The sequence below is a fragment of the Hoplias malabaricus genome, unplaced genomic scaffold, assembly GCF_029633855.1.
Source record: "Hoplias malabaricus isolate fHopMal1 unplaced genomic scaffold, fHopMal1.hap1 scaffold_105, whole genome shotgun sequence".
NCBI classification, from domain to species: Eukaryota; Metazoa; Chordata; class Actinopteri; order Characiformes; family Erythrinidae; genus Hoplias; species Hoplias malabaricus.
The window spans coordinates 86,176-105,604 of record NW_027100813.1 but is presented as its reverse complement, the minus strand read 5'-3'; the positions used below and the strand labels follow the sequence as shown (position 1 = coordinate 105,604).

At 40.4% G+C, this 19,429-nt stretch overlaps 37 non-coding genes and 22 pseudogenes across 37 annotated transcripts; all 59 read left to right on the top strand.

Moving 5' to 3' along the window:
• The first annotated feature begins 187 nt into the window (after positions 1-187).
• Positions 188-306, top strand: LOC136681183 (5S ribosomal RNA). Its single transcript, XR_010797766.1, has one exon. It is a non-coding gene; the product is annotated as a 5S ribosomal RNA (ribosomal RNA).
• Positions 307-508: 202 nt separating this feature from the next.
• LOC136681109 (5S ribosomal RNA) lies at positions 509-627 on the top strand. The gene has a single exon (XR_010797694.1). It is a non-coding gene; the product is annotated as a 5S ribosomal RNA (ribosomal RNA).
• Positions 628-849: 222 nt separating this feature from the next.
• On the top strand, positions 850-958 carry LOC136681364 (5S ribosomal RNA; annotated as a pseudogene).
• A 202-nt stretch (positions 959-1,160) lies between these two features.
• LOC136681108 (5S ribosomal RNA) lies at positions 1,161-1,279 on the top strand. The gene has a single exon (XR_010797693.1). It is a non-coding gene; the product is annotated as a 5S ribosomal RNA (ribosomal RNA).
• A 222-nt stretch (positions 1,280-1,501) lies between these two features.
• On the top strand, positions 1,502-1,620 carry LOC136681275 (5S ribosomal RNA; annotated as a pseudogene).
• A 202-nt stretch (positions 1,621-1,822) lies between these two features.
• Positions 1,823-1,941, top strand: LOC136681213 (5S ribosomal RNA; annotated as a pseudogene).
• Positions 1,942-2,143: 202 nt separating this feature from the next.
• LOC136681107 (5S ribosomal RNA) lies at positions 2,144-2,262 on the top strand. Its single transcript, XR_010797692.1, has one exon. It is a non-coding gene; the product is annotated as a 5S ribosomal RNA (ribosomal RNA).
• A 220-nt stretch (positions 2,263-2,482) lies between these two features.
• Positions 2,483-2,601, top strand: LOC136681106 (5S ribosomal RNA). Its single transcript, XR_010797691.1, has one exon. It is a non-coding gene; the product is annotated as a 5S ribosomal RNA (ribosomal RNA).
• A 202-nt stretch (positions 2,602-2,803) lies between these two features.
• Positions 2,804-2,922, top strand: LOC136681273 (5S ribosomal RNA; annotated as a pseudogene).
• A 222-nt stretch (positions 2,923-3,144) lies between these two features.
• On the top strand, positions 3,145-3,263 carry LOC136681105 (5S ribosomal RNA). Its single transcript, XR_010797690.1, has one exon. It is a non-coding gene; the product is annotated as a 5S ribosomal RNA (ribosomal RNA).
• Positions 3,264-3,465: 202 nt separating this feature from the next.
• Positions 3,466-3,584, top strand: LOC136681104 (5S ribosomal RNA). Its single transcript, XR_010797689.1, has one exon. It is a non-coding gene; the product is annotated as a 5S ribosomal RNA (ribosomal RNA).
• Positions 3,585-3,806: 222 nt separating this feature from the next.
• Positions 3,807-3,925, top strand: LOC136681102 (5S ribosomal RNA). The gene has a single exon (XR_010797687.1). It is a non-coding gene; the product is annotated as a 5S ribosomal RNA (ribosomal RNA).
• A 222-nt stretch (positions 3,926-4,147) lies between these two features.
• LOC136681363 (5S ribosomal RNA) lies at positions 4,148-4,256 on the top strand (annotated as a pseudogene).
• A 202-nt stretch (positions 4,257-4,458) lies between these two features.
• Positions 4,459-4,577, top strand: LOC136681272 (5S ribosomal RNA; annotated as a pseudogene).
• Positions 4,578-4,797: 220 nt separating this feature from the next.
• Positions 4,798-4,916, top strand: LOC136681180 (5S ribosomal RNA). Its single transcript, XR_010797764.1, has one exon. It is a non-coding gene; the product is annotated as a 5S ribosomal RNA (ribosomal RNA).
• A 202-nt stretch (positions 4,917-5,118) lies between these two features.
• LOC136681101 (5S ribosomal RNA) lies at positions 5,119-5,237 on the top strand. Its single transcript, XR_010797686.1, has one exon. It is a non-coding gene; the product is annotated as a 5S ribosomal RNA (ribosomal RNA).
• Positions 5,238-5,459: 222 nt separating this feature from the next.
• LOC136681362 (5S ribosomal RNA) lies at positions 5,460-5,568 on the top strand (annotated as a pseudogene).
• A 202-nt stretch (positions 5,569-5,770) lies between these two features.
• On the top strand, positions 5,771-5,889 carry LOC136681100 (5S ribosomal RNA). Its single transcript, XR_010797685.1, has one exon. It is a non-coding gene; the product is annotated as a 5S ribosomal RNA (ribosomal RNA).
• A 222-nt stretch (positions 5,890-6,111) lies between these two features.
• LOC136681307 (5S ribosomal RNA) lies at positions 6,112-6,230 on the top strand (annotated as a pseudogene).
• Positions 6,231-6,432: 202 nt separating this feature from the next.
• On the top strand, positions 6,433-6,551 carry LOC136681212 (5S ribosomal RNA; annotated as a pseudogene).
• Positions 6,552-6,753: 202 nt separating this feature from the next.
• On the top strand, positions 6,754-6,872 carry LOC136681099 (5S ribosomal RNA). Its single transcript, XR_010797684.1, has one exon. It is a non-coding gene; the product is annotated as a 5S ribosomal RNA (ribosomal RNA).
• A 220-nt stretch (positions 6,873-7,092) lies between these two features.
• On the top strand, positions 7,093-7,211 carry LOC136681098 (5S ribosomal RNA). The gene has a single exon (XR_010797683.1). It is a non-coding gene; the product is annotated as a 5S ribosomal RNA (ribosomal RNA).
• A 202-nt stretch (positions 7,212-7,413) lies between these two features.
• Positions 7,414-7,532, top strand: LOC136681271 (5S ribosomal RNA; annotated as a pseudogene).
• Positions 7,533-7,754: 222 nt separating this feature from the next.
• Positions 7,755-7,873, top strand: LOC136681097 (5S ribosomal RNA). The gene has a single exon (XR_010797682.1). It is a non-coding gene; the product is annotated as a 5S ribosomal RNA (ribosomal RNA).
• A 202-nt stretch (positions 7,874-8,075) lies between these two features.
• LOC136681096 (5S ribosomal RNA) lies at positions 8,076-8,194 on the top strand. Its single transcript, XR_010797681.1, has one exon. It is a non-coding gene; the product is annotated as a 5S ribosomal RNA (ribosomal RNA).
• Positions 8,195-8,416: 222 nt separating this feature from the next.
• LOC136681094 (5S ribosomal RNA) lies at positions 8,417-8,535 on the top strand. Its single transcript, XR_010797680.1, has one exon. It is a non-coding gene; the product is annotated as a 5S ribosomal RNA (ribosomal RNA).
• Positions 8,536-8,757: 222 nt separating this feature from the next.
• LOC136681361 (5S ribosomal RNA) lies at positions 8,758-8,866 on the top strand (annotated as a pseudogene).
• Positions 8,867-9,068: 202 nt separating this feature from the next.
• LOC136681093 (5S ribosomal RNA) lies at positions 9,069-9,187 on the top strand. The gene has a single exon (XR_010797679.1). It is a non-coding gene; the product is annotated as a 5S ribosomal RNA (ribosomal RNA).
• A 222-nt stretch (positions 9,188-9,409) lies between these two features.
• Positions 9,410-9,518, top strand: LOC136681360 (5S ribosomal RNA; annotated as a pseudogene).
• A 202-nt stretch (positions 9,519-9,720) lies between these two features.
• On the top strand, positions 9,721-9,839 carry LOC136681092 (5S ribosomal RNA). The gene has a single exon (XR_010797678.1). It is a non-coding gene; the product is annotated as a 5S ribosomal RNA (ribosomal RNA).
• A 202-nt stretch (positions 9,840-10,041) lies between these two features.
• Positions 10,042-10,160, top strand: LOC136681090 (5S ribosomal RNA). The gene has a single exon (XR_010797676.1). It is a non-coding gene; the product is annotated as a 5S ribosomal RNA (ribosomal RNA).
• Positions 10,161-10,382: 222 nt separating this feature from the next.
• LOC136681089 (5S ribosomal RNA) lies at positions 10,383-10,501 on the top strand. Its single transcript, XR_010797675.1, has one exon. It is a non-coding gene; the product is annotated as a 5S ribosomal RNA (ribosomal RNA).
• A 222-nt stretch (positions 10,502-10,723) lies between these two features.
• LOC136681358 (5S ribosomal RNA) lies at positions 10,724-10,832 on the top strand (annotated as a pseudogene).
• A 202-nt stretch (positions 10,833-11,034) lies between these two features.
• LOC136681088 (5S ribosomal RNA) lies at positions 11,035-11,153 on the top strand. The gene has a single exon (XR_010797674.1). It is a non-coding gene; the product is annotated as a 5S ribosomal RNA (ribosomal RNA).
• A 222-nt stretch (positions 11,154-11,375) lies between these two features.
• LOC136681087 (5S ribosomal RNA) lies at positions 11,376-11,494 on the top strand. Its single transcript, XR_010797673.1, has one exon. It is a non-coding gene; the product is annotated as a 5S ribosomal RNA (ribosomal RNA).
• A 222-nt stretch (positions 11,495-11,716) lies between these two features.
• On the top strand, positions 11,717-11,825 carry LOC136681357 (5S ribosomal RNA; annotated as a pseudogene).
• Positions 11,826-12,027: 202 nt separating this feature from the next.
• LOC136681086 (5S ribosomal RNA) lies at positions 12,028-12,146 on the top strand. Its single transcript, XR_010797672.1, has one exon. It is a non-coding gene; the product is annotated as a 5S ribosomal RNA (ribosomal RNA).
• Positions 12,147-12,369: 223 nt separating this feature from the next.
• On the top strand, positions 12,370-12,488 carry LOC136681085 (5S ribosomal RNA). Its single transcript, XR_010797671.1, has one exon. It is a non-coding gene; the product is annotated as a 5S ribosomal RNA (ribosomal RNA).
• Positions 12,489-12,710: 222 nt separating this feature from the next.
• Positions 12,711-12,819, top strand: LOC136681356 (5S ribosomal RNA; annotated as a pseudogene).
• Positions 12,820-13,021: 202 nt separating this feature from the next.
• On the top strand, positions 13,022-13,140 carry LOC136681084 (5S ribosomal RNA). Its single transcript, XR_010797670.1, has one exon. It is a non-coding gene; the product is annotated as a 5S ribosomal RNA (ribosomal RNA).
• A 222-nt stretch (positions 13,141-13,362) lies between these two features.
• Positions 13,363-13,481, top strand: LOC136681083 (5S ribosomal RNA). The gene has a single exon (XR_010797669.1). It is a non-coding gene; the product is annotated as a 5S ribosomal RNA (ribosomal RNA).
• Positions 13,482-13,703: 222 nt separating this feature from the next.
• Positions 13,704-13,812, top strand: LOC136681385 (5S ribosomal RNA; annotated as a pseudogene).
• Positions 13,813-14,014: 202 nt separating this feature from the next.
• On the top strand, positions 14,015-14,133 carry LOC136681082 (5S ribosomal RNA). Its single transcript, XR_010797668.1, has one exon. It is a non-coding gene; the product is annotated as a 5S ribosomal RNA (ribosomal RNA).
• Positions 14,134-14,355: 222 nt separating this feature from the next.
• Positions 14,356-14,464, top strand: LOC136681355 (5S ribosomal RNA; annotated as a pseudogene).
• A 202-nt stretch (positions 14,465-14,666) lies between these two features.
• LOC136681081 (5S ribosomal RNA) lies at positions 14,667-14,785 on the top strand. The gene has a single exon (XR_010797667.1). It is a non-coding gene; the product is annotated as a 5S ribosomal RNA (ribosomal RNA).
• A 202-nt stretch (positions 14,786-14,987) lies between these two features.
• LOC136681079 (5S ribosomal RNA) lies at positions 14,988-15,106 on the top strand. Its single transcript, XR_010797665.1, has one exon. It is a non-coding gene; the product is annotated as a 5S ribosomal RNA (ribosomal RNA).
• A 222-nt stretch (positions 15,107-15,328) lies between these two features.
• LOC136681078 (5S ribosomal RNA) lies at positions 15,329-15,447 on the top strand. Its single transcript, XR_010797664.1, has one exon. It is a non-coding gene; the product is annotated as a 5S ribosomal RNA (ribosomal RNA).
• Positions 15,448-15,669: 222 nt separating this feature from the next.
• LOC136681354 (5S ribosomal RNA) lies at positions 15,670-15,778 on the top strand (annotated as a pseudogene).
• A 202-nt stretch (positions 15,779-15,980) lies between these two features.
• On the top strand, positions 15,981-16,099 carry LOC136681077 (5S ribosomal RNA). Its single transcript, XR_010797663.1, has one exon. It is a non-coding gene; the product is annotated as a 5S ribosomal RNA (ribosomal RNA).
• A 222-nt stretch (positions 16,100-16,321) lies between these two features.
• LOC136681076 (5S ribosomal RNA) lies at positions 16,322-16,440 on the top strand. The gene has a single exon (XR_010797662.1). It is a non-coding gene; the product is annotated as a 5S ribosomal RNA (ribosomal RNA).
• A 222-nt stretch (positions 16,441-16,662) lies between these two features.
• LOC136681353 (5S ribosomal RNA) lies at positions 16,663-16,771 on the top strand (annotated as a pseudogene).
• A 202-nt stretch (positions 16,772-16,973) lies between these two features.
• On the top strand, positions 16,974-17,092 carry LOC136681075 (5S ribosomal RNA). The gene has a single exon (XR_010797661.1). It is a non-coding gene; the product is annotated as a 5S ribosomal RNA (ribosomal RNA).
• Positions 17,093-17,294: 202 nt separating this feature from the next.
• On the top strand, positions 17,295-17,413 carry LOC136681073 (5S ribosomal RNA). Its single transcript, XR_010797659.1, has one exon. It is a non-coding gene; the product is annotated as a 5S ribosomal RNA (ribosomal RNA).
• A 222-nt stretch (positions 17,414-17,635) lies between these two features.
• Positions 17,636-17,754, top strand: LOC136681072 (5S ribosomal RNA). The gene has a single exon (XR_010797658.1). It is a non-coding gene; the product is annotated as a 5S ribosomal RNA (ribosomal RNA).
• A 222-nt stretch (positions 17,755-17,976) lies between these two features.
• On the top strand, positions 17,977-18,085 carry LOC136681351 (5S ribosomal RNA; annotated as a pseudogene).
• A 202-nt stretch (positions 18,086-18,287) lies between these two features.
• LOC136681071 (5S ribosomal RNA) lies at positions 18,288-18,406 on the top strand. The gene has a single exon (XR_010797657.1). It is a non-coding gene; the product is annotated as a 5S ribosomal RNA (ribosomal RNA).
• A 202-nt stretch (positions 18,407-18,608) lies between these two features.
• On the top strand, positions 18,609-18,727 carry LOC136681070 (5S ribosomal RNA). The gene has a single exon (XR_010797656.1). It is a non-coding gene; the product is annotated as a 5S ribosomal RNA (ribosomal RNA).
• A 222-nt stretch (positions 18,728-18,949) lies between these two features.
• On the top strand, positions 18,950-19,058 carry LOC136681350 (5S ribosomal RNA; annotated as a pseudogene).
• Positions 19,059-19,280: 222 nt separating this feature from the next.
• LOC136681349 (5S ribosomal RNA) lies at positions 19,281-19,389 on the top strand (annotated as a pseudogene).
• The last annotated feature ends 40 nt before the right edge of the window (positions 19,390-19,429 follow it).

The following is a 19,429-nucleotide window of genomic DNA, read 5'->3' as shown; positions in this document are numbered from 1 at the left end:
CCACAGTCATGTAAACACAAGAGAAGAAGAAAACTTAAGAAAAAAAAAACAACAGCAAAAAAACGAACTGGAAAGCCAATCATTTTCATTTGAGGTGTCAGGTGGTCTACCGTTTACAGGCAGCTCTAAAACAAGTATTACTCTTAGAAGAGTATTTAGAAATAGTCTTCTACAGCCCGCAGTGATTGCTTACGGCCATACCACTCCTTGAAAGCCCGATCTCGTATGATCTCGGAAGCGAAGAAGAGTTGGGCCTAGTTAGTACTTGGATGGGAGACTGCCTGGGAATACTAGGTGCTGTAAGCTTTTTAGCTTAAGCTTCTATTATAAAGGCAGTAACCACAGTCATTTAAACACAAGAGAAGAAGAAACTTAAAAAAAAAACGAACTGGAAAGCCAATCATTTTCATTTGAGGTGTCAGGTGGTCTACCGTTTACAGGCAGCTCTAAAACAAGTATTACTCTTAGAAGAGTATTTAGAAATAGTCTTCTACAGCCCGCAGTGATTGCTTACGGCCATACCACTCCTTGAAAGCCCGATCTCGTCTGATCTCGGAAGCGAAGAAGAGTTGGGCCTAGTTAGTACTTGGATGGGAGACTGCCTGGGAATACTAGGTGCTGTAAGCTTTTTAGCTTAAGCTTCTATTATAAAGGCAGTAACCACAGTCATTTAAACACAAGAGAAGAAGAAAACTAAAAAAAAAAAACTACAAAAAAAAAAAAAACGAACTGGAAAGCCAATCATTTTCATTTGAGGTGTCAGGTGGTCTACCGTTTACAGGCAGCTCTAAAACAAGTATTACTCTTAGAAGAGTATTTAGAAATAGTCTTCTACAGCCCGCAGTGATTGCTTACGGCCATACCACTCCTTGAAAGCCTGATCTCGGAAGCGAAGAAGAGTTGGGCCTAGTTAGTACTTGGATGGGAGACTGCCTGGGAATACTAGGTGCTGTAAGCTTTTTAGCTTAAGCTTCTATTATAAAGGCAGTAACCACAGTCATTTAAACACAAGAGAAGAAGAAACTTAAAAAAAAAACGAACTGGAAAGCCAATCATTTTTATTTGAGGTGTCAGGTGGTCTACCGTTTACAGGAAGCTCTAAAACAAGTATTACTCTTAGAAGAGTATATAGAAATAGTCTTCTACAGCCAGCAGTGATCGCTTACGGCCATACCACTCCTTGAAAGCCCGATCTCGTCTGATCTCGGAAGCGAAGAAGAGTTGGGCCTAGTTAGTACTTGGATGGGAGACTGCCTGGGAATACTAGGTGCTGTAAGCTTTTTAGCTTAAGCTTCTATTATAAAGGCAGTAACCACAGTCATTTAAACACAAGAGAAGAAGAAAACTTAAGAAAAAAAAAACAACAACAAAAAAAAACGAACTGGAAAGCCAATCATTTTTATTTGAGGTGTCAGGTGGTCTACCGTTTACAGGCAGCTCTAAAACAAGTATTACTCTTAGAAGAGTATATAGAAATAGTCTTCTACAGCCAGCAGTGATCGCTTACGGCCATACCACTCCTTGAAAGCCCGATCTCGTCTGATCTCGGAAGCGAAGAAGAGTTGGGCCTCGTTAGTACTTGGATGGGAGACTGCCTGGGAATACTAGGTGCTGTAAGCTTTTTAGCTTAAGCTTCTATTATAAAGGCAGTAACCACAGTCATTTAAACACAAGAGAAGAAGAAACTTAAAAAAAAAACGAACTGGAAAGCCAATCATTTTTATTTGAGGTGTCAGGTGGTCTACCGTTTACAGGCAGCTCTAAAACAAGTATTACTCTTAGAAGAGTATATAGAAATAGTCTTCTACAGCCCGCAGTGATCGCTTACGGCCATACCACTCCTTGAAAGCCCGATCTCGTCTGATCTCGGAAGCGAAGAAGAGTTGGGCCTAGTTAGTACTTGGATGGGAGACTGCCTGGGAATACTAGGTTCTGTAAGCTTTTTAGCTTAAGCTTCTATTATAAAGGCAGTAACCACAGTCATTTAAACACAAGAGAAGAAGAAACTTAAAAAAAAAACGAACTGGAAAGCCAATCATTTTCATTTGAGGTGTCAGGTGGTCTACCGTTTACAGGCAGCTCTAAAACAAGTATTACTCTTAGAAGAGTATATAGAAATAGTCTTCTACAGCCCGCAGTGATCGCTTACGGCCATACCACTCCTTGAAAGCCCGATCTCGTCTGATCTCGGAAGCGAAGAAGAGTTGGGCCTAGTTAGTACTTGGATGGGAGACTGCCTGGGAATACTAGGTGCTGTAAGCTCTTTAGCTTAAGCTTCTATTATAAAGGCAGTAACCACAGTCATGTAAACACAAGAGAAGAAGAAAACTTAAGAAAAAAAAAACAACAGCAAAAAAACGAACTGGAAAGCCAATCATTTTCATTTGAGGTGTCAGGTGGTCTACCGTTTACAGGCAGCTCTAAAACAAGTATTACTCTTAGAAGAGTATTTAGAAATAGTCTTCTACAGCCCGCAGTGATTGCTTACGGCCATACCACTCCTTGAAAGCCCGATCTCGTCTGATCTCGGAAGCGAAGAAGAGTTGGGCCTAGTTAGTACTTGGATGGGAGACTGCCTGGGAATACTAGGTGCTGTAAGCTTTTTAGCTTAAGCTTCTATTATAAAGGCAGTAACCACAGTCATTTAAACACAAGAGAAGAAGAAACTTAAAAAAAAAACGAACTGGAAAGCCAATCATTTTTATTTGAGGTGTCAGGTGGTCTACCGTTTACAGGCAGCTCTAAAACAAGTATTACTCTTAGAAGAGTATATAGAAATAGTCTTCTACAGCCAGCAGTGATCGCTTACGGCCATACCACTCCTTGAAAGCCCGATCTCGTCTGATCTCGGAAGCGAAGAAGAGTTGGGCCTCGTTAGTACTTGGATGGGAGACTGCCTGGGAATACTAGGTGCTGTAAGCTTTTTAGCTTAAGCTTCTATTATAAAGGCAGTAACCACAGTCATTTAAACACAAGAGAAGAAGAAAACTTAAGAAAAAAAAAACAACAACAAAAAAAAACGAACTGGAAAGCCAATCATTTTTATTTGAGGTGTCAGGTGGTCTACCGTTTACAGGCAGCTCTAAAACAAGTATTACTCTTAGAAGAGTATATAGAAATAGTCTTCTACAGCCCGCAGTGATTGCTTACGGCCATACCACTCCTTGAAAGCCCGATCTCGTCTGATCTCGGAAGCGAAGAAGAGTTGGGCCTAGTTAGTACTTGGATGGGAGACTGCCTGGGAATACTAGGTGCTGTAAGCTTTTTAGCTTAAGCTTCTATTATAAAGGCAGTAACCACAGTCATTTAAACACAAGAGAAGAAGAAACTTAAAAAAAAAACGAACTGGAAAGCCAATCATTTTTATTTGAGGTGTCAGGTGGTCTACCGTTTACAGGCAGCTCTAAAACAAGTATTACTCTTAGAAGAGTATATAGAAATAGTCTTCTACAGCCCGCAGTGATCGCTTACGGCCATACCACTCCTTGAAAGCCCGATCTCGTCTGATCTCGGAAGCGAAGAAGAGTTGGGCCTAGTTAGTACTTGGATGGGAGACTGCCTGGGAATACTAGGTGCTGTAAGCTTTTTAGCTTAAGCTTCTATTATAAAGGCAGTAACCACAGTCATGTAAACAGAAGAGAAGAAGAAAACTTAAGAAAAAAAAAACAACAACAAAAAAAAACGAACTGGAAAGCCAATCATTTTCATTTGAGGTGTCAGGTGGTCTACCGTTTACAGGCAGCTCTAAAACAAGTATTACTCTTAGAAGAGTATTTAGAAATAGTCTTCTACAGCCCGCAGTGATTGCTTACGGCCATACCACTCCTTGAAAGCCCGATCTCGTCTGATCTCGGAAGCGAAGAAGAGTTGGGCCTAGTTAGTACTTGGATGGGAGACTGCCTGGGAATACTAGGTGCTGTAAGCTTTTTAGCTTAAGCTTCTATTATAAAGGCAGTAACCACAGTCATTTAAACACAAGAGAAGAAGAAAACTAAAAAAAAAAAACTACAAAAAAAAAAAAAACGAACTGGAAAGCCAATCATTTTCATTTGAGGTGTCAGGTGGTCTACCGTTTACAGGCAGCTCTAAAACAAGTATTACTCTTAGAAGAGTATTTAGAAATAGTCTTCTACAGCCCGCAGTGATTGCTTACGGCCATACCACTCCTTGAAAGCCTGATCTCGGAAGCGAAGAAGAGTTGGGCCTAGTTAGTACTTGGATGGGAGACTGCCTGGGAATACTAGGTGCTGTAAGCTTTTTAGCTTAAGCTTCTATTATAAAGGCAGTAACCACAGTCATTTAAACACAAGAGAAGAAGAAACTTAAAAAAAAAACGAACTGGAAAGCCAATCATTTTTATTTGAGGTGTCAGGTGGTCTACCGTTTACAGGCAGCTCTAAAACAAGTATTACTCTTAGAAGAGTATATAGAAATAGTCTTCTACAGCCAGCAGTGATCGCTTACGGCCATACCACTCCTTGAAAGCCCGATCTCGTCTGATCTCGGAAGCGAAGAAGAGTTGGGCCTCGTTAGTACTTGGATGGGAGACTGCCTGGGAATACTAGGTGCTGTAAGCTCTTTAGCTTAAGCTTCTATTATAAAGGCAGTAACCACAGTCATGTAAACACAAGAGAAGAAGAAAACTTAAGAAAAAAAAAACAACAGCAAAAAAACGAACTGGAAAGCCAATCATTTTCATTTGAGGTGTCAGGTGGTCTACCGTTTACAGGCAGCTCTAAAACAAGTATTACTCTTAGAAGAGTATTTAGAAATAGTCTTCTACAGCCCGCAGTGATTGCTTACGGCCATACCACTCCTTGAAAGCCCGATCTCGTATGATCTCGGAAGCGAAGAAGAGTTGGGCCTAGTTAGTACTTGGATGGGAGACTGCCTGGGAATACTAGGTGCTGTAAGCTTTTTAGCTTAAGCTTCTATTATAAAGGCAGTAACCACAGTCATTTAAACACAAGAGAAGAAGAAACTTAAAAAAAAAACGAACTGGAAAGCCAATCATTTTCATTTGAGGTGTCAGGTGGTCTACCGTTTACAGGCAGCTCTAAAACAAGTATTACTCTTAGAAGAGTATTTAGAAATAGTCTTCTACAGCCCGCAGTGTTTGCTTACGGCCATACCACTCCTTGAAAGCCCGATCTCGTCTGATCTCGGAAGCGAAGAAGAGTTGGGCCTAGTTAGTACTTGGATGGGAGACTGCCTGGGAATACTAGGTGCTGTAAGCTTTTTAGCTTAAGCTTCTATTATAAAGGCAGTAACCACAGTCATTTAAACACAAGAGAAGAAGAAAACTAAAAAAAAAAAACTACAAAAAAAAAAAAAACGAACTGGAAAGCCAATCATTTTCATTTGAGGTGTCAGGTGGTCTACCGTTTACAGGCAGCTCTAAAACAAGTATTACTCTTAGAAGAGTATTTAGAAATAGTCTTCTACAGCCCGCAGTGATTGCTTACGGCCATACCACTCCTTGAAAGCCTGATCTCGGAAGCGAAGAAGAGTTGGGCCTAGTTAGTACTTGGATGGGAGACTGCCTGGGAATACTAGGTGCTGTAAGCTTTTTAGCTTAAGCTTCTATTATAAAGGCAGTAACCACAGTCATTTAAACACAAGAGAAGAAGAAACTTAAAAAAAAAACGAACTGGAAAGCCAATCATTTTTATTTGAGGTGTCAGGTGGTCTACCGTTTACAGGAAGCTCTAAAACAAGTATTACTCTTAGAAGAGTATATAGAAATAGTCTTCTACAGCCAGCAGTGATCGCTTACGGCCATACCACTCCTTGAAAGCCCGATCTCGTCTGATCTCGGAAGCGAAGAAGAGTTGGGCCTAGTTAGTACTTGGATGGGAGACTGCCTGGGAATACTAGGTGCTGTAAGCTTTTTAGCTTAAGCTTCTATTATAAAGGCAGTAACCACAGTCATTTAAACACAAGAGAAGAAGAAAACTTAAGAAAAAAAAAACAACAACAAAAAAAAACGAACTGGAAAGCCAATCATTTTTATTTGAGGTGTCAGGTGGTCTACCGTTTACAGGCAGCTCTAAAACAAGTATTACTCTTAGAAGAGTATATAGAAATAGTCTTCTACAGCCAGCAGTGATCGCTTACGGCCATACCACTCCTTGAAAGCCCGATCTCGTCTGATCTCGGAAGCAAAGAAGAGTTGGGCCTCGTTAGTACTTGGATGGGAGACTGCCTGGGAATACTAGGTGCTGTAAGCTTTTTAGCTTAAGCTTCTATTATAAAGGCAGTAACCACAGTCATTTAAACACAAGAGAAGAAGAAACTTAAAAAAAAAACGAACTGGAAAGCCAATCATTTTTATTTGAGGTGTCAGGTGGTCTACCGTTTACAGGCAGCTCTAAAACAAGTATTACTCTTAGAAGAGTATATAGAAATAGTCTTCTACAGCCCGCAGTGATCGCTTACGGCCATACCACTCCTTGAAAGCCCGATCTCGTCTGATCTCGGAAGCGAAGAAGAGTTGGGCCTAGTTAGTACTTGGATGGGAGACTGCCTGGGAATACTAGGTTCTGTAAGCTTTTTAGCTTAAGCTTCTATTATAAAGGCAGTAACCACAGTCATTTAAACACAAGAGAAGAAGAAACTTAAAAAAAAAACGAACTGGAAAGCCAATCATTTTCATTTGAGGTGTCAGGTGGTCTACCGTTTACAGGCAGCTCTAAAACAAGTATTACTCTTAGAAGAGTATATAGAAATAGTCTTCTACAGCCCGCAGTGATCGCTTACGGCCATACCACTCCTTGAAAGCCCGATCTCGTCTGATCTCGGAAGCGAAGAAGAGTTGGGCCTAGTTAGTACTTGGATGGGAGACTGCCTGGGAATACTAGGTGCTGTAAGCTCTTTAGCTTAAGCTTCTATTATAAAGGCAGTAACCACAGTCATGTAAACACAAGAGAAGAAGAAAACTTAAGAAAAAAAAAACAACAGCAAAAAAACGAACTGGAAAGCCAATCATTTTCATTTGAGGTGTCAGGTGGTCTACCGTTTACAGGCAGCTCTAAAACAAGTATTACTCTTAGAAGAGTATTTAGAAATAGTCTTCTACAGCCCGCAGTGATTGCTTACGGCCATACCACTCCTTGAAAGCCCGATCTCGTCTGATCTCGGAAGCGAAGAAGAGTTGGGCCTAGTTAGTACTTGGATGGGAGACTGCCTGGGAATACTAGGTGCTGTAAGCTTTTTAGCTTAAGCTTCTATTATAAAGGCAGTAACCACAGTCATTTAAACACAAGAGAAGAAGAAACTTAAAAAAAAAACGAACTGGAAAGCCAATCATTTTTATTTGAGGTGTCAGGTGGTCTACCGTTTACAGGCAGCTCTAAAACAAGTATTACTCTTAGAAGAGTATATAGAAATAGTCTTCTACAGCCAGCAGTGATCGCTTACGGCCATACCACTCCTTGAAAGCCCGATCTCGTCTGATCTCGGAAGCGAAGAAGAGTTGGGCCTCGTTAGTACTTGGATGGGAGACTGCCTGGGAATACTAGGTGCTGTAAGCTTTTTAGCTTAAGCTTCTATTATAAAGGCAGTAACCACAGTCATTTAAACACAAGAGAAGAAGAAAACTTAAGAAAAAAAAAACAACAACAAAAAAAAACGAACTGGAAAGCCAATCATTTTTATTTGAGGTGTCAGGTGGTCTACCGTTTACAGGCAGCTCTAAAACAAGTATTACTCTTAGAAGAGTATATAGAAATAGTCTTCTACAGCCCGCAGTGATTGCTTACGGCCATACCACTCCTTGAAAGCCCGATCTCGTCTGATCTCGGAAGCGAAGAAGAGTTGGGCCTAGTTAGTACTTGGATGGGAGACTGCCTGGGAATACTAGGTGCTGTAAGCTTTTTAGCTTAAGCTTCTATTATAAAGGCAGTAACCACAGTCATTTAAACACAAGAGAAGAAGAAACTTAAAAAAAAAACGAACTGGAAAGCCAATCATTTTTATTTGAGGTGTCAGGTGGTCTACCGTTTACAGGCAGCTCTAAAACAAGTATTACTCTTAGAAGAGTATATAGAAATAGTCTTCTACAGCCCGCAGTGATCGCTTACGGCCATACCACTCCTTGAAAGCCCGATCTCGTCTGATCTCGGAAGCGAAGAAGAGTTGGGCCTAGTTAGTACTTGGATGGGAGACTGCCTGGGAATACTAGGTGCTGTAAGCTTTTTAGCTTAAGCTTCTATTATAAAGGCAGTAACCACAGTCATGTAAACACAAGAGAAGAAGAAAACTTAAGAAAAAAAAAACAACAACAAAAAAAAACGAACTGGAAAGCCAATCATTTTCATTTGAGGTGTCAGGTGGTCTACCGTTTACAGGCAGCTCTAAAACAAGTATTACTCTTAGAAGAGTATTTAGAAATAGTCTTCTACAGCCCGCAGTGATTGCTTACGGCCATACCACTCCTTGAAAGCCCGATCTCGTCTGATCTCGGAAGCGAAGAAGAGTTGGGCCTAGTTAGTACTTGGATGGGAGACTGCCTGGGAATACTAGGTGCTGTAAGCTTTTTAGCTTAAGCTTCTATTATAAAGGCAGTAACCACAGTCATTTAAACACAAGAGAAGAAGAAAACTAAAAAAAAAAAACTACAAAAAAAAAAAAAACGAACTGGAAAGCCAATCATTTTCATTTGAGGTGTCAGGTGGTCTACCGTTTACAGGCAGCTCTAAAACAAGTATTACTCTTAGAAGAGTATTTAGAAATAGTCTTCTACAGCCCGCAGTGATTGCTTACGGCCATACCACTCCTTGAAAGCCTGATCTCGGAAGCGAAGAAGAGTTGGGCCTAGTTAGTACTTGGATGGGAGACTGCCTGGGAATACTAGGTGCTGTAAGCTTTTTAGCTTAAGCTTCTATTATAAAGGCAGTAACCACAGTCATTTAAACACAAGAGAAGAAGAAACTTAAAAAAAAAACGAACTGGAAAGCCAATCATTTTTATTTGAGGTGTCAGGTGGTCTACCGTTTACAGGAAGCTCTAAAACAAGTATTACTCTTAGAAGAGTATATAGAAATAGTCTTCTACAGCCAGCAGTGATCGCTTACGGCCATACCACTCCTTGAAAGCCCGATCTCGTCTGATCTCGGAAGCGAAGAAGAGTTGGGCCTAGTTAGTACTTGGATGGGAGACTGCCTGGGAATACTAGGTGCTGTAAGCTTTTTAGCTTAAGCTTCTATTATAAAGGCAGTAACCACAGTCATTTAAACACAAGAGAAGAAGAAAACTTAAGAAAAAAAAAACAACAACAAAAAAAAACGAACTGGAAAGCCAATCATTTTCATTTGAGGTGTCAGGTGGTCTACCGTTTACAGGCAGCTCTAAAACAAGTATTACTCTTAGAAGAGTATTTAGAAATAGTCTTCTACAGCCCGCAGTGATTGCTTACGGCCATACCACTCCTTGAAAGCCTGATCTCGGAAGCGAAGAAGAGTTGGGCCTAGTTAGTACTTGGATGGGAGACTGCCTGGGAATACTAGGTGCTGTAAGCTTTTTAGCTTAAGCTTCTATTATAAAGGCAGTAACCACAGTCATTTAAACACAAGAGAAGAAGAAACTTAAAAAAAAAACGAACTGGAAAGCCAATCATTTTTATTTGAGGTGTCAGGTGGTCTACCGTTTACAGGAAGCTCTAAAACAAGTATTACTCTTAGAAGAGTATATAGAAATAGTCTTCTACAGCCCGCAGTGATTGCTTACGGCCATACCACTCCTTGAAAGCCCGATCTCGTCTGATCTCGGAAGCGAAGAAGAGTTGGGCCTAGTTAGTACTTGGATGGGAGACTGCCTGGGAATACTAGGTGCTGTAAGCTTTTTAGCTTAAGCTTCTATTATAAAGGCAGTAACCACAGTCATTTAAACACAAGAGAAGAAGAAACTTAAAAAAAAAACGAACTGGAAAGCCAATCATTTTTATTTGAGGTGTCAGGTGGTCTACCGTTTACAGGCAGCTCTAAAACAAGTATTACTCTTAGAAGAGTATATAGAAATAGTCTTCTACAGCCCGCAGTGATCGCTTACGGCCATACCACTCCTTGAAAGCCCGATCTCGTCTGATCTCGGAAGCGAAGAAGAGTTGGGCCTAGTTAGTACTTGGATGGGAGACTGCCTGGGAATACTAGGTGCTGTAAGCTTTTTAGCTTAAGCTTCTATTATAAAGGCAGTAACCACAGTCATGTAAACACAAGAGAAGAAGAAAACTTAAGAAAAAAAAAACAACAACAAAAAAAAACGAACTGGAAAGCCAATCATTTTCATTTGAGGTGTCAGGTGGTCTACCGTTTACAGGCAGCTCTAAAACAAGTATTACTCTTAGAAGAGTATTTAGAAATAGTCTTCTACAGCCCGCAGTGATTGCTTACGGCCATACCACTCCTTGAAAGCCCGATCTCGTCTGATCTCGGAAGCGAAGAAGAGTTGGGCCTAGTTAGTACTTGGATGGGAGACTGCCTGGGAATACTAGGTGCTGTAAGCTTTTTAGCTTAAGCTTCTATTATAAAGGCAGTAACCACAGTCATTTAAACACAAGAGAAGAAGAAAACTAAAAAAAAAAAACTACAAAAAAAAAAAAAACGAACTGGAAAGCCAATCATTTTCATTTGAGGTGTCAGGTGGTCTACCGTTTACAGGCAGCTCTAAAACAAGTATTACTCTTAGAAGAGTATTTAGAAATAGTCTTCTACAGCCCGCAGTGATTGCTTACGGCCATACCACTCCTTGAAAGCCTGATCTCGGAAGCGAAGAAGAGTTGGGCCTAGTTAGTACTTGGATGGGAGACTGCCTGGGAATACTAGGTGCTGTAAGCTTTTTAGCTTAAGCTTCTATTATAAAGGCAGTAACCACAGTCATTTAAACACAAGAGAAGAAGAAACTTAAAAAAAAAACGAACTGGAAAGCCAATCATTTTTATTTGAGGTGTCAGGTGGTCTACCGTTTACAGGAAGCTCTAAAACAAGTATTACTCTTAGAAGAGTATATAGAAATAGTCTTCTACAGCCAGCAGTGATCGCTTACGGCCATACCACTCCTTGAAAGCCCGATCTCGTCTGATCTCGGAAGCGAAGAAGAGTTGGGCCTAGTTAGTACTTGGATGGGAGACTGCCTGGGAATACTAGGTGCTGTAAGCTTTTTAGCTTAAGCTTCTATTATAAAGGCAGTAACCACAGTCATTTAAACACAAGAGAAGAAGAAAACTTAAGAAAAAAAAAACAACAACAAAAAAAAACGAACTGGAAAGCCAATCATTTTCATTTGAGGTGTCAGGTGGTCTACCGTTTACAGGCAGCTCTAAAACAAGTATTACTCTTAGAAGAGTATTTAGAAATAGTCTTCTACAGCCCGCAGTGATTGCTTACGGCCATACCACTCCTTGAAAGCCCGATCTCGTCTGATCTCGGAAGCGAAGAAGAGTTGGGCCTAGTTAGTACTTGGATGGGAGACTGCCTGGGAATACTAGGTGCTGTAAGCTTTTTAGCTTAAGCTTCTATTATAAAGGCAGTAACCACAGTCATTTAAACACAAGAGAAGAAGAAAACTTAAGAAAAAAAAAACAACAACAAAAAAAAACGAACTGGAAAGCCAATCATTTTCATTTGAGGTGTCAGGTGGTCTACCGTTTACAGGCAGCTCTAAAACAAGTATTACTCTTAGAAGAGTATTTAGAAATAGTCTTCTACAGCCCGCAGTGATTGCTTACGGCCATACCACTCCTTGAAAGCCTGATCTCGGAAGCGAAGAAGAGTTGGGCCTAGTTAGTACTTGGATGGGAGACTGCCTGGGAATACTAGGTGCTGTAAGCTTTTTAGCTTAAGCTTCTATTATAAAGGCAGTAACCACAGTCATTTAAACACAAGAGAAGAAGAAACTTAAAAAAAAAACGAACTGGAAAGCCAATCATTTTTATTTGAGGTGTCAGGTGGTCTACCGTTTACAGGAAGCTCTAAAACAAGTATTACTCTTAGAAGAGTATATAGAAATAGTCTTCTACAGCCAGCAGTGATCGCTTACGGCCATACCACTCCTTGAAAGCCCGATCTCGTCTGATCTCGGAAGCGAAGAAGAGTTGGGCCTAGTTAGTACTTGGATGGGAGACTGCCTGGGAATACTAGGTGCTGTAAGCTTTTTAGCTTAAGCTTCTATTATAAAGGCAGTAACCACAGTCATGTAAACACAAGAGAAGAAGAAAACTTAAGAAAAAAAAAACAACAACAAAAAAAAAACGAACTGGAAAGCCAATCATTTTCATTTGAGGTGTCAGGTGGTCTACCGTTTACAGGCAGCTCTAAAACAAGTATTACTCTTAGAAGAGTATTTAGAAATAGTCTTCTACAGCCCGCAGTGATTGCTTACGGCCATACCACTCCTTGAAAGCCCGATCTCGTCTGATCTCGGAAGCGAAGAAGAGTTGGGCCTAGTTAGTACTTGGATGGGAGACTGCCTGGGAATACTAGGTGCTGTAAGCTTTTTAGCTTAAGCTTCTATTATAAAGGCAGTAACCACAGTCATTTAAACACAAGAGAAGAAGAAAACTAAAAAAAAAAAACTACAAAAAAAAAAAAAACGAACTGGAAAGCCAATCATTTTCATTTGAGGTGTCAGGTGGTCTACCGTTTACAGGCAGCTCTAAAACAAGTATTACTCTTAGAAGAGTATTTAGAAATAGTCTTCTACAGCCCGCAGTGATTGCTTACGGCCATACCACTCCTTGAAAGCCTGATCTCGGAAGCGAAGAAGAGTTGGGCCTAGTTAGTACTTGGATGGGAGACTGCCTGGGAATACTAGGTGCTGTAAGCTTTTTAGCTTAAGCTTCTATTATAAAGGCAGTAACCACAGTCATTTAAACACAAGAGAAGAAGAAACTTAAAAAAAAAACGAACTGGAAAGCCAATCATTTTTATTTGAGGTGTCAGGTGGTCTACCGTTTACAGGAAGCTCTAAAACAAGTATTACTCTTAGAAGAGTATATAGAAATAGTCTTCTACAGCCAGCAGTGATCGCTTACGGCCATACCACTCCTTGAAAGCCCGATCTCGTCTGATCTCGGAAGCGAAGAAGAGTTGGGCCTAGTTAGTACTTGGATGGGAGACTGCCTGGGAATACTAGGTGCTGTAAGCTTTTTAGCTTAAGCTTCTATTATAAAGGCAGTAACCACAGTCATTTAAACACAAGAGAAGAAGAAAACTTAAGAAAAAAAAAACAACAACAAAAAAAAACGAACTGGAAAGCCAATCATTTTCATTTGAGGTGTCAGGTGGTCTACCGTTTACAGGCAGCTCTAAAACAAGTATTACTCTTAGAAGAGTATTTAGAAATAGTCTTCTACAGCCCGCAGTGATTGCTTACGGCCATACCACTCCTTGAAAGCCCGATCTCGTCTGATCTCGGAAGCGAAGAAGAGTTGGGCCTAGTTAGTACTTGGATGGGAGACTGCCTGGGAATACTAGGTGCTGTAAGCTTTTTAGCTTAAGCTTCTATTATAAAGGCAGTAACCACAGTCATTTAAACACAAGAGAAGAAGAAAACTTAAGAAAAAAAAAACAACAACAAAAAAAAACGAACTGGAAAGCCAATCATTTTCATTTGAGGTGTCAGGTGGTCTACCGTTTACAGGCAGCTCTAAAACAAGTATTACTCTTAGAAGAGTATTTAGAAATAGTCTTCTACAGCCCGCAGTGATTGCTTACGGCCATACCACTCCTTGAAAGCCTGATCTCGGAAGCGAAGAAGAATTGGGCCTAGTTAGTACTTGGATGGGAGACTGCCTGGGAATACTAGGTGCTGTAAGCTTTTTAGCTTAAGCTTCTATTATAAAGGCAGTAACCACAGTCATTTAAACACAAGAGAAGAAGAAACTTAAAAAAAAAACGAACTGGAAAGCCAATCATTTTTATTTGAGGTGTCAGGTGGTCTACCGTTTACAGGCAGCTCTAAAACAAGTATTACTCTTAGAAGAGTATTTAGAAATAGTCTTCTACAGCCCGCAGTGATTGCTTACGGCCATACCACTCCTTGAAAGCCCGATCTCGTCTGATCTCGGAAGCGAAGAAGAGTTGGGCCTAGTTAGTACTTGGATGGGAGACTGCCTGGGAATACTAGGTGCTGTAAGCTTTTTAGCTTAAGCTTCTATTATAAAGGCAGTAACCACAGTCATTTAAACACAAGAGAAGAAGAAAACTAAAAAAAAAAAACTACAAAAAAAAAAAAAACGAACTGGAAAGCCAATCATTTTCATTTGAGGTGTCAGGTGGTCTACCGTTTACAGGCAGCTCTAAAACAAGTATTACTCTTAGAAGAGTATTTAGAAATAGTCTTCTACAGCCCGCAGTGATTGCTTACGGCCATACCACTCCTTGAAAGCCTGATCTCGGAAGCGAAGAAGAGTTGGGCCTAGTTAGTACTTGGATGGGAGACTGCCTGGGAATACTAGGTGCTGTAAGCTTTTTAGCTTAAGCTTCTATTATAAAGGCAGTAACCACAGTCATTTAAACACAAGAGAAGAAGAAACTTAAAAAAAAAACGAACTGGAAAGCCAATCATTTTTATTTGAGGTGTCAGGTGGTCTACCGTTTACAGGAAGCTCTAAAACAAGTATTACTCTTAGAAGAGTATATAGAAATAGTCTTCTACAGCCAGCAGTGATCGCTTACGGCCATACCACTCCTTGAAAGCCCGATCTCGTCTGATCTCGGAAGCGAAGAAGAGTTGGGCCTAGTTAGTACTTGGATGGGAGACTGCCTGGGAATACTAGGTGCTGTAAGCTTTTTAGCTTAAGCTTCTATTATAAAGGCAGTAACCACAGTCATTTAAACACAAGAGAAGAAGAAACTTAAAAAAAAAACGAACTGGAAAGCCAATCATTTTTATTTGAGGTGTCAGGTGGTCTACCGTTTACAGGCAGCTCTAAAACAAGTATTACTCTTAGAAGAGTATATAGAAATAGTCTTCTACAGCCCGCAGTGATCGCTTACGGCCATACCACTCCTTGAAAGCCCGATCTCGTCTGATCTCGGAAGCGAAGAAGAGTTGGGCCTAGTTAGTACTTGGATGGGAGACTGCCTGGGAATACTAGGTGCTGTAAGCTTTTTAGCTTAAGCTTCTATTATAAAGGCAGTAACCACAGTCATGTAAACACAAGAGAAGAAGAAAACTTAAGAAAAAAAAAACAACAACAAAAAAAAACGAACTGGAAAGCCAATCATTTTCATTTGAGGTGTCAGGTGGTCTACCGTTTACAGGCAGCTCTAAAACAAGTATTACTCTTAGAAGAGTATTTAGAAATAGTCTTCTACAGCCCGCAGTGATTGCTTACGGCCATACCACTCCTTGAAAGCCCGATCTCGTCTGATCTCGGAAGCGAAGAAGAGTTGGGCCTAGTTAGTACTTGGATGGGAGACTGCCTGGGAATACTAGGTGCTGTAAGCTTTTTAGCTTAAGCTTCTATTATAAAGGCAGTAACCACAGTCATTTAAACACAAGAGAAGAAGAAAACTAAAAAAAAAAAACTACAAAAAAAAAAAAAACGAACTGGAAAGCCAATCATTTTCATTTGAGGTGTCAGGTGGTCTACCGTTTACAGGCAGCTCTAAAACAAGTATTACTCTTAGAAGAGTATTTAGAAATAGTCTTCTACAGCCCGCAGTGATTGCTTACGGCCATACCACTCCTTGAAAGCCTGATCTCGGAAGCGAAGAAGAGTTGGGCCTAGTTAGTACTTGGATGGGAGACTGCCTGGGAATACTAGGTGCTGTAAGCTTTTTAGCTTAAGCTTCTATTATAAAGGCAGTAACCACAGTCATTTAAACACAAGAGAAGAAGAAACTTAAAAAAAAAACGAACTGGAAAGCCAATCATTTTTATTTGAGGTGTCAGGTGGTCTACCGTTTACAGGAAGCTCTAAAACAAGTATTACTCTTAGAAGAGTATATAGAAATAGTCTTCTACAGCCAGCAGTGATCGCTTACGGCCATACCACTCCTTGAAAGCCCGATCTCGTCTGATCTCGGAAGCGAAGAAGAGTTGGGCCTAGTTAGTACTTGGATGGGAGACTGCCTGGGAATACTAGGTGCTGTAAGCTTTTTAGCTTAAGCTTCTATTATAAAGGCAGTAACCACAGTCATTTAAACACAAGAGAAGAAGAAAACTTAAGAAAAAAAAAACAACAACAAAAAAAAACGAACTGGAAAGCCAATCATTTTCATTTGAGGTGTCAGGTGGTCTACCGTTTACAGGCAGCTCTAAAACAAGTATTACTCTTAGAAGAGTATTTAGAAATAGTCTTCTACAGCCCGCAGTGATTGCTTACGGCCATACCACTCCTTGAAAGCCCGATCTCGTCTGATCTCGGAAGCGAAGAAGAGTTGGGCCTAGTTAGTACTTGGATGGGAGACTGCCTGGGAATACTAGGTGCTGTAAGCTTTTTAGCTTAAGCTTCTATTATAAAGGCAGTAACCACAGTCATTTAAACACAAGAGAAGAAGAAAACTAAAAAAAAAAAACTACAAAAAAAAAAAAAACGAACTGGAAAGCCAATCATTTTCATTTGAGGTGTCAGGTGGTCTACCGTTTACAGGCAGCTCTAAAACAAGTATTACTCTTAGAAGAGTATTTAGAAATAGTCTTCTACAGCCCGCAGTGATTGCTTACGGCCATACCACTCCTTGAAAGCCTGATCTCGGAAGCGAAGAAGAGTTGGGCCTAGTTAGTACTTGGATGGGAGACTGCCTGGGAATACTAGGTGCTGTAAGCTTTTTAGCTTAAGCTTCTATTATAAAGGCAGTAACCACAGTCATTTAAACACAAGAGAAGAAGAAACTTAAAAAAAAAACGAACTGGAAAGCCAATCATTTTTATTTGAGGTGTCAGGTGGTCTACCGTTTACAGGAAGCTCTAAAACAAGTATTACTCTTAGAAGAGTATATAGAAATAGTCTTCTACAGCCAGCAGTGATCGCTTACGGCCATACCACTCCTTGAAAGCCCGATCTCGTCTGATCTCGGAAGCGAAGAAGAGTTGGGCCTAGTTAGTACTTGGATGGGAGACTGCCTGGGAATACTAGGTGCTGTAAGCTTTTTAGCTTAAGCTTCTATTATAAAGGCAGTAACCACAGTCATTTAAACACAAGAGAAGAAGAAACTTAAAAAAAAAACGAACTGGAAAGCCAATCATTTTTATTTGAGGTGTCAGGTGGTCTACCGTTTACAGGCAGCTCTAAAACAAGTATTACTCTTAGAAGAGTATATAGAAATAGTCTTCTACAGCCCGCAGTGATCGCTTACGGCCATACCACTCCTTGAAAGCCCGATCTCGTCTGATCTCGGAAGCGAAGAAGAGTTGGGCCTAGTTAGTACTTGGATGGGAGACTGCCTGGGAATACTAGGTGCTGTAAGCTTTTTAGCTTAAGCTTCTATTATAAAGGCAGTAACCACAGTCATGTAAACACAAGAGAAGAAGAAAACTTAAGAAAAAAAAAACAACAACAAAAAAAAACGAACTGGAAAGCCAATCATTTTCATTTGAGGTGTCAGGTGGTCTACCGTTTACAGGCAGCTCTAAAACAAGTATTACTCTTAGAAGAGTATTTAGAAATAGTCTTCTACAGCCCGCAGTGATTGCTTACGGCCATACCACTCCTTGAAAGCCCGATCTCGTCTGATCTCGGAAGCGAAGAAGAGTTGGGCCTAGTTAGTACTTGGATGGGAGACTGCCTGGGAATACTAGGTGCTGTAAGCTTTTTAGCTTAAGCTTCTATTATAAAGGCAGTAACCACAGTCATTTAAACACAAGAGAAGAAGAAAACTAAAAAAAAAAAACTACAAAAAAAAAAAAAACGAACTGGAAAGCCAATCATTTTCATTTGAGGTGTCAGGTGGTCTACCGTTTACAGGCAGCTCTAAAACAAGTATTACTCTTAGAAGAGTATTTAGAAATAGTCTTCTACAGCCCGCAGTGATTGCTTACGGCCATACCACTCCTTGAAAGCCTGATCTCGGAAGCGAAGAAGAGTTGGGCCTAGTTAGTACTTGGATGGGAGACTGCCTGGGAATACTAGGTGCTGTAAGCTTTTTAGCTTAAGCTTCTATTATAAAGGCAGTAACCACAGTCATTTAAACACAAGAGAAGAAGAAACTTAAAAAAAAAACGAACTGGAAAGCCAATCATTTTTATTTGAGGTGTCAGGTGGTCTACCGTTTACAGGAAGCTCTAAAACAAGTATTACTCTTAGAAGAGTATATAGAAATAGTCTTCTACAGCCAGCAGTGATCGCTTACGGCCATACCACTCCTTGAAAGCCCGATCTCGTCTGATCTCGGAAGCGAAGAAGAGTTGGGCCTAGTTAGTACTTGGATGGGAGACTGCCTGGGAATACTAGGTGCTGTAAGCTTTTTAGCTTAAGCTTCTATTATAAAGGCAGTAACCACAGTCATTTAAACACAAGAGAAGAAGAAACTTAAAAAAAAAACGAACTGGAAAGCCAATCATTTTTATTTGAGGTGTCAGGTGGTCTACCGTTTACAGGCAGCTCTAAAACAAGTATTACTCTTAGAAGAGTATATAGAAATAGTCTTCTACAGCCCGCAGTGATCGCTTACGGCCATACCACTCCTTGAAAGCCCGATCTCGTCTGATCTCGGAAGCGAAGAAGAGTTGGGCCTAGTTAGTACTTGGATGGGAGACTGCCTGGGAATACTAGGTGCTGTAAGCTTTTTAGCTTAAGCTTCTATTATAAAGGCAGTAACCACAGTCATGTAAACACAAGAGAAGAAGAAAACTTAAGAAAAAAAAAACAACAACAAAAAAAAACGAACTGGAAAGCCAATCATTTTCATTTGAGGTGTCAGGTGGTCTACCGTTTACAGGCAGCTCTAAAACAAGTATTACTCTTAGAAGAGTATTTAGAAATAGTCTTCTACAGCCCGCAGTGATTGCTTACGGCCATACCACTCCTTGAAAGCCTGATCTCGGAAGCGAAGAAGAGTTGGGCCTAGTTAGTACTTGGATGGGAGACTGCCTGGGAATACTAGGTGCTGTAAGCTTTTTAGCTTAAGCTTCTATTATAAAGGCAGTAACCACAGTCATTTAAACACAAGAGAAGAAGAAAACTAAAAAAAAAAAACTACAAAAAAAAAAAAAACGAACTGGAAAGCCAATCATTTTCATTTGAGGTGTCAGGTGGTCTACCGTTTACAGGCAGCTCTAAAACAAGTATTACTCTTAGAAGAGTATTTAGAAATAGTCTTCTACAGCCCGCAGTGATTGCTTACGGCCATACCACTCCTTGAAAGCCTGATCTCGGAAGCGAAGAAGAGTTGGGCCTAGTTAGTACTTGGATGGGAGACTGCCTGGGAATACTAGGTGCTGTAAGCTTTTTAGCTTAAGCTTCTATTATAAAGGCAGTAACCACAGT